This window comes from Carlito syrichta, unplaced genomic scaffold (assembly GCF_000164805.1).
Source record: "Carlito syrichta isolate Samal-C Ts95f unplaced genomic scaffold, Tarsius_syrichta-2.0.1 Scaffold263577, whole genome shotgun sequence".
Taxonomy (NCBI): domain Eukaryota; kingdom Metazoa; phylum Chordata; class Mammalia; order Primates; family Tarsiidae; genus Carlito; species Carlito syrichta.
In genome coordinates, this window is record NW_007207673.1 from 132,976 (window position 1) to 139,271 (window position 6,296).

Genomic DNA, 6,296 nt, shown 5'->3' on the forward strand with positions numbered 1-6,296 from the left:
TTCTGGAATCCCAATTCTATTCCACTGGTCTATATGCCTGTTCCTATCCCAATTTCGAGCTGTTGAGATGATTGTAGCTGTATCATAAAGGGTGAACTGTGGTAATGTGATATCCCTCGCACCCCGGCTCCGCGCCCCCACCGGGCCCTGCTGCCGCCGCCGCCGTCTCCGGCATTGGGGCTGCTCCGGTGGTTACTGCTTGGGCGTGCACCGACTGCGAGTCTAGGCCAGGTCACTGAGGCATGAAGAGGGCGAGGAATGAGGGAGGGAGGCAAGGAGGAAGGAAGGGAGGGGAAAGCCACCACGAACAGTTGCTAGAGCTCATTGGATATGCGGATATAATGACCACTATTTTAAAACATAAATATGGTCCCCATATTTATTCCACAATCACACCCAGCGCCTCATCCCCACAGGCGTCCTCATGACTGGGTAGCAGGTTTAGGGGTAAGGAGAGACAGGCAGATAGAATATATATACGTATATATATATATATATATATTACATTACATGGAGAGAGAGAGTGCAAGCGGAAGGGGAGAAGGAGAGAATATACTTATGTGTATTCCTGGCGACGGCAGGGGGCAAAAGTAAAGCCACAAAGTCGCCGCCACGTGGCTCACAGAATGGGCAATGTTTTCCTAGAGGACTGGGCCACTCTTACGCCCACTGGTACTCAGTACCCAGTCGGGCCTCCCACTCTTCCCCCGCTCCTCTGCTTTCTCCCCATCAATCCCAACCTCAGAAGTTCAGATCCCAGGAGGTGACAGATGAAATTCCAGAGCTGTTTTCTTGCCACCCATTTCTTTCCTTTCCTGCCTCGCTATGGTTTCCTCTACCCCAGCTATCCTTTGCAACGGAAATACAACAATTCCTAAGTTTTCCAACCACCTCTATCAAGGCCATAAGCGGAGGGCAACTTCTTCCCCTGGGGATCACCTGCCCCCACCCCCATAGACTGGCCCAGGCATGCAGATAAAAAATGTCTGCCTGCCTGTCTGTTCACAGACTCCATATACATTGTACACTTGGGGTAGGGGGTGAGTCCAAAACAACAGGAAATACAGACAAAAGAGTGCTAGATTCAGTTCTGTGGGGCCTTCCTGACCCCTTTCCCACTCCAACTCCTGTCGAGGGTCTGCCTATGGAATCTTCTGGGGGCTTGGGCTTAGGATATAAAGTGAATGGATGATGTCAAGGCCTCCACAGCAGAGGAACCTGACCCAGGTGGCGGTGTCTGGGTGAATTGCATCTATTCTGTGATAGTCATTGTCAAAAATCACACAATGTTGGTCTTTTATTTTAAGTGGGGAGAGGGACAAGATAAATGACCTGCAATAATCAATATTATAAAGGCAGACGCCCAGTGGGTCTAGATTGCGTATTTGATATGCTAGGTATGAAGTCTCCAGAAAAAAGAACCAGATGTTGAGGTTGGGAGAGAGGAAGGCCTTTGCAGTTGTTGCCAAGGGAAAAAAGAAATAGGTTCTGTTTCTCCTTCTCTCTGCAGGGAGGATAGGGCTGCACTGAAATTCCAGCTAAGACTTGAAGAAGAAGAAAAAAGGGGTGATAAGAAAAAAATAAAACTTTGGCAAACCCGCCCCAGTTCCTTAAGAATTTGAAAATAAGCGTGTGTGTGTGTGTGGGGGGGGTTTCCCTTTGGAGATCCCCGTAAAAAGCTCAGTTTTAAAAACTGAGTCCAGCAGACAAGTCCCAGCCTTGCCACTCTGCTGAATTGTCTTCTGCTCTCTCCTGTTCAGATACTGTTAAATCTCCCTCCTTCTGGCAGCCCCACCACCTCCATCAGATGAGACAACGTCCTAACTGGAGTTCGTTATCCTCAAAACAAACTGGAGTTAGTAACCCCCAAATAAAAGCAAATGCAGTCCTCCAAATACATCCTTGGTGAACCCATCCTTGAGGAAGAGGGGCTGCCACTCCCACCTCCCCCTACCACAATAGGGCCCAGAGGCTGCTGCCTGGCTCACGTGGGCAATTCGGCAGCAAACAGCACTTTCCCATCTCGAAGCCCCAGCCCCACCGCCAAGGTGCAGAGGGCATCTGCAGAACTGGCTGCTTCTGCCGAGGTCCAAAAAGTAACCCTCCCCCCTTTAAATAGGACTCGTTGCTTTCTCTTCTGTTTCCAGGCTTCCCATTTTGCCCATCTACCCCGATCCAAAGTAATGAAATAAAATAAAAATGTTTGGCCGGCTACTAATCGCCTTTAATTTTTCATTTGCTTGTTACAGATGTCCACCACGTTGCTCGCAAGGTAATCTCGCCCCGCGCAGCTGAGCGCCCCGCATCTCGCGCCTGCGACATCAAAGGGCCCGCGCACAAAGCAGTGTTTCTTCGCCACGGTGCATCTTCATGGTAAGTTAGGATTTCTATGGCAATGGGCAAGTCGCACTGAAATCCTGAAAGGCCGAGCCTGGAGCCCGTCCAGGCTTTTCATTAAGGACATAATATTTACGTCTAACAGGCCTTTTTTCTTGTGTATACAAGTATATATTTTTGTTTGACGCGGACTAAATCATTTTCATTTAATTTCCGGTAAACAAAACCCACGCGAATGGGCACTTGTTCCCGATCATAATAAAAATGGATAATAATGTGAGGGAAGAAAAGGGCCGCTTGAATCGCCGCTCAGCCCCCTTTGTTTCTGCTTTCTGCGGTGATCAGAGGGTGCATTTGGGTTTGATGGCGAGTTTCTAAAGGCGAGGAAATGGTTTGTAAGAGGGGAAAGAAAAGGAGAAAGGTCTAATCAAGCTCGGGTTGTTCAAAGAGTCGGGTTTTGGGGTTGAAAGTGTGAGTTTGACGGTGCATCAGCATGCCGCGTTAGGCTCGCCATGGAAATGCGCGCGGGGAGCGGCCGCTTCAAAGGCGGCACACTTCACTGCAGACACTCTATTAAGATACATTTGCGCTGACCTTTGCTTTCACGCCATTTAATACTGTCACTGCGCTCTCCAGTATATACTTCCTCCCTAGGACCTGCCTCGCCCGCGTTTAGGGGTTCACCCTATGCCCTGATGCGAGAGGCTTTGACACAGGGGACACTTTCGGCAAAAGGAGGAGTCTGACTCTGAGCATCTTGACTGGCCCAAAGAGGCTCCAGGGTCAGGAGTAAAATGATTTTAGGGCAACCTCAAACGCTTAACAAATGAGCATCCCCAGCTCAGTTATGTGCAAATCGCCTCTCTGAATCTTGAGTAGGGTGGAGGTTTGGATGTGATGGGGCCTTAGGGAAAGGGGCCCACCCTGGGGGAGTCTGGAGAATGCAGACTGAGCCCTTGGAACTTTTTCAGTCTGGCTCCCAGCACCGCCCTTCTGCCCCTGTATTTTAGAAGTCTCTTGCAGCCCCTCAAACGTGTTTCTCCCCAGGGAAGGTTGTGTGGTGCCCTCGGGCCTGGACTTGTCCTGGACACGAACTCAAGAGCCCAAGGCCAAGGGGATGTGGGGAAGATGGCGGAAAGTTAGAAGTCCATGTTCCCTTAATTGTCTTGTTGTTTATTTTATCCAAGTACCCCAGTGAATAGGGGAAAAATAAACATGGTGGAAAAAAAATCAAACAGTGGAGTCTTCTTTAGTGCCAGTCCTTGTGGTTGAATAAAAAGGATGGTCCGCTTTCTATTGAGCTGAGAAATCTTTGAAGTGGGAGTTATTATCTGAGACATTCCTGCTTGTCGTCCTAACAACGCTGATGAAACGTAAAAGGTTCTTTGTCAGCGATTTGTTCTCCTCTCTGTCAAACTCCCTCTGCCCCGTTAGTTTCAAACCGTTTCTAAAGAGATAGAATCAAACTTCTTTAAAAAAAAAAAGTTACCCACACTACACCAATAGGTAACTTTAGGGCTAGTCTTGCTAAGGGAAGAACAAAAGCAATGCCTGGACATTAGGGTCAGGGCCTGGCCTGGTGAAGTATGCAGATGTTGGGGGACCCTTGGCACAAGCCCTGGGAGGTGAGAAAAAGAACACAGTGTACAGGCCGAGAGGGTACACACCCTACATCCATGATTGTGTGTCGGCTGTGGCCTGCACTTGATCAGGCCACAATGGGTCGCTTGGAGGAGCTGCCTTTGGAGACCTCTCAGGCTCCTTGTATTCTTACCCAGGATCCTTGGAACCTAAGGCCACAAGCAAGCAACTGTTAACATTTCCTGCTCCTTCACAGCCACCTCTGCTAAAAATAGACCCATTGTGTGTTTCTTCCCACTAGCAGCAATCAGCAAGCCCTTTCCGCTATTAACAGGCAGGAGAATGGCTTGAGAAAGAAACACATTTTATTAATTTCCTTTTTTTCTTCGGTGTCTTGGTAATTGGAGTTCAGAAGTTTTGATCTACAACATAGTGACCCAAAATGCATGCAAATGTCCACCCCACCCCCACATCCACATGTGCAATTCTTCATTTCATATTGTGCCCAGGAAAGAAACTTTCACCCTGTTCAGGTTCCCCCAAGCCTCCTGTTGTGGTTTTAAAGGTGGTTTAAATAAACAAAGATGTGCTGGTCCCCCACCCTGTGTGTGCTGAATACATGATTTGTAAAGAAGTTTTTCCAAGCTGTAACTCATGCTGTTATTATAGTTGCTGAAAAATGTTGTCTCTGATACTGATTTTATTTGTTTACTGGAGATCTCCATATGTTTGTTTATATTGCTAATTTATGAGAAAATGTAATAATTGCAATGAATGTGAATTACACAGACAGGCAAATGTTTTGTAATCATAATTCACATACACAAAAGCCTGCCTGAATCCTTAGACTATTTGTACCCTTTCTACCCAACACTGTTTGTGATTTATCATCTGTCCCCTTAGCATCAGTTAAATTATGAACTAACTTGAAAGAAAAAAAAGTTGTTATGTATTTGACTGAAAATGATTGTTGAATGAAAAACCAAGTTGGAAGCCACAGCTTAATCTTGTAAATATGTAAATGTAAATGAAATTAAATCTGTGATTTTTTTCCCTCCAAAGGCCTTTGTGTACATGGAACTCCATTTTGCAATTTTGTTTGGAAATAAATGATGTGATGTTTCCCTTCCTTTTGTAATCTGGATGTCCTGTTACTGCTTCCTCATCTTGGAGAGATTCAGGGCCCTCCAGAAGCCTCCAGATCTCTCCCCAAGTCTTTCTTCACTGCTTCACAGAAACATATATGGGGCCCAGTCATTGGGGACAGCAAAATGGCCATTGTAGGAGAAACCTGCTCATCCCAACTTCACCCCAATGACACTGACATCATCAGCTGGTTTACCTTATAGAAGGTAAACAGGTAAAAGGACACACTGAGTGTCTTTGGGGAGGGCTGCCTTCCTGCATCTCTATCCTGGTGCACCCTCTTACCAACCACCTCTAAATTCCCAGAGAAAATCCTGCCAGTTGGTGGGCATTTAAAAGAAAAAGAAAAAAGAAAGAAAACGAGAGGGCAGATTGTCTCTGACTCCACTCTGATGGAGTCTATCAGGCACATCGCCTCCAGGGATCTTCCTAGATAAATCTCGCCCTGGGAGAGGGTGCTGCGTAGCGGCTGCTCAGGTATCAAGGTTCCTTTCACACATAAGTCCAGGTCTAAGCCTTAAGACTAGAAGGCTACAGCCCACACGACTCTTCCCTCTGCCCAGATTGGGATCTTTGGCAGGTTTTAGCATCTGATGCCTGCTCACTCTTATGTGACCCTGCCAGTGGGAAATTTATTTCAAATGCATCCGAATGATCAGAGACACCCTTTAGTCTCCACTGTGATCACTGCACCTCTAGACACGGTATGCCTGCTTTCCTCTGAGCCCACTGTGAGCAATACTCCTGCATCCCTTCCAACTCCTGAGAAGTTGGTTCCCTGGGCTGGGCAAGAGACTGAACAGAATTAGAGGACAGTGACTCCTGGGTTGGGAATGCTAGGTCTCCTTAATGAACACCTTGGAGACCCAGCTCCTCTCCAGACTGCAGTACTGGAGAAAACACTGAGGGAAAGAACCCCAGCATGCAAAGGCATGACAGGGACTTGCGTGTGTGAAAAAGGAGGCCACGAAGGGGAACCAAGACTTGTGTGGCTCAATGGGATCGTGGAGAAAGGAGGTCCATGGGCATTAACACTGAAATTAATGCCCCCTTCTGCCCTCCTTCTGAAGGGACCCCACCTCCATCTCCCGAACCCCCCTGCCCCCTGCCCTTTGGCTCAGGGACAGGTTAGAGGAGCCTCTCCCATAGCTTCCCGCGCTCCTGAACCCGGCTTCTTCTTCTTCTTTTTTTTTTTTTTTAGTTGGAGTCTCACTCCGTCACCCAGACTGGAG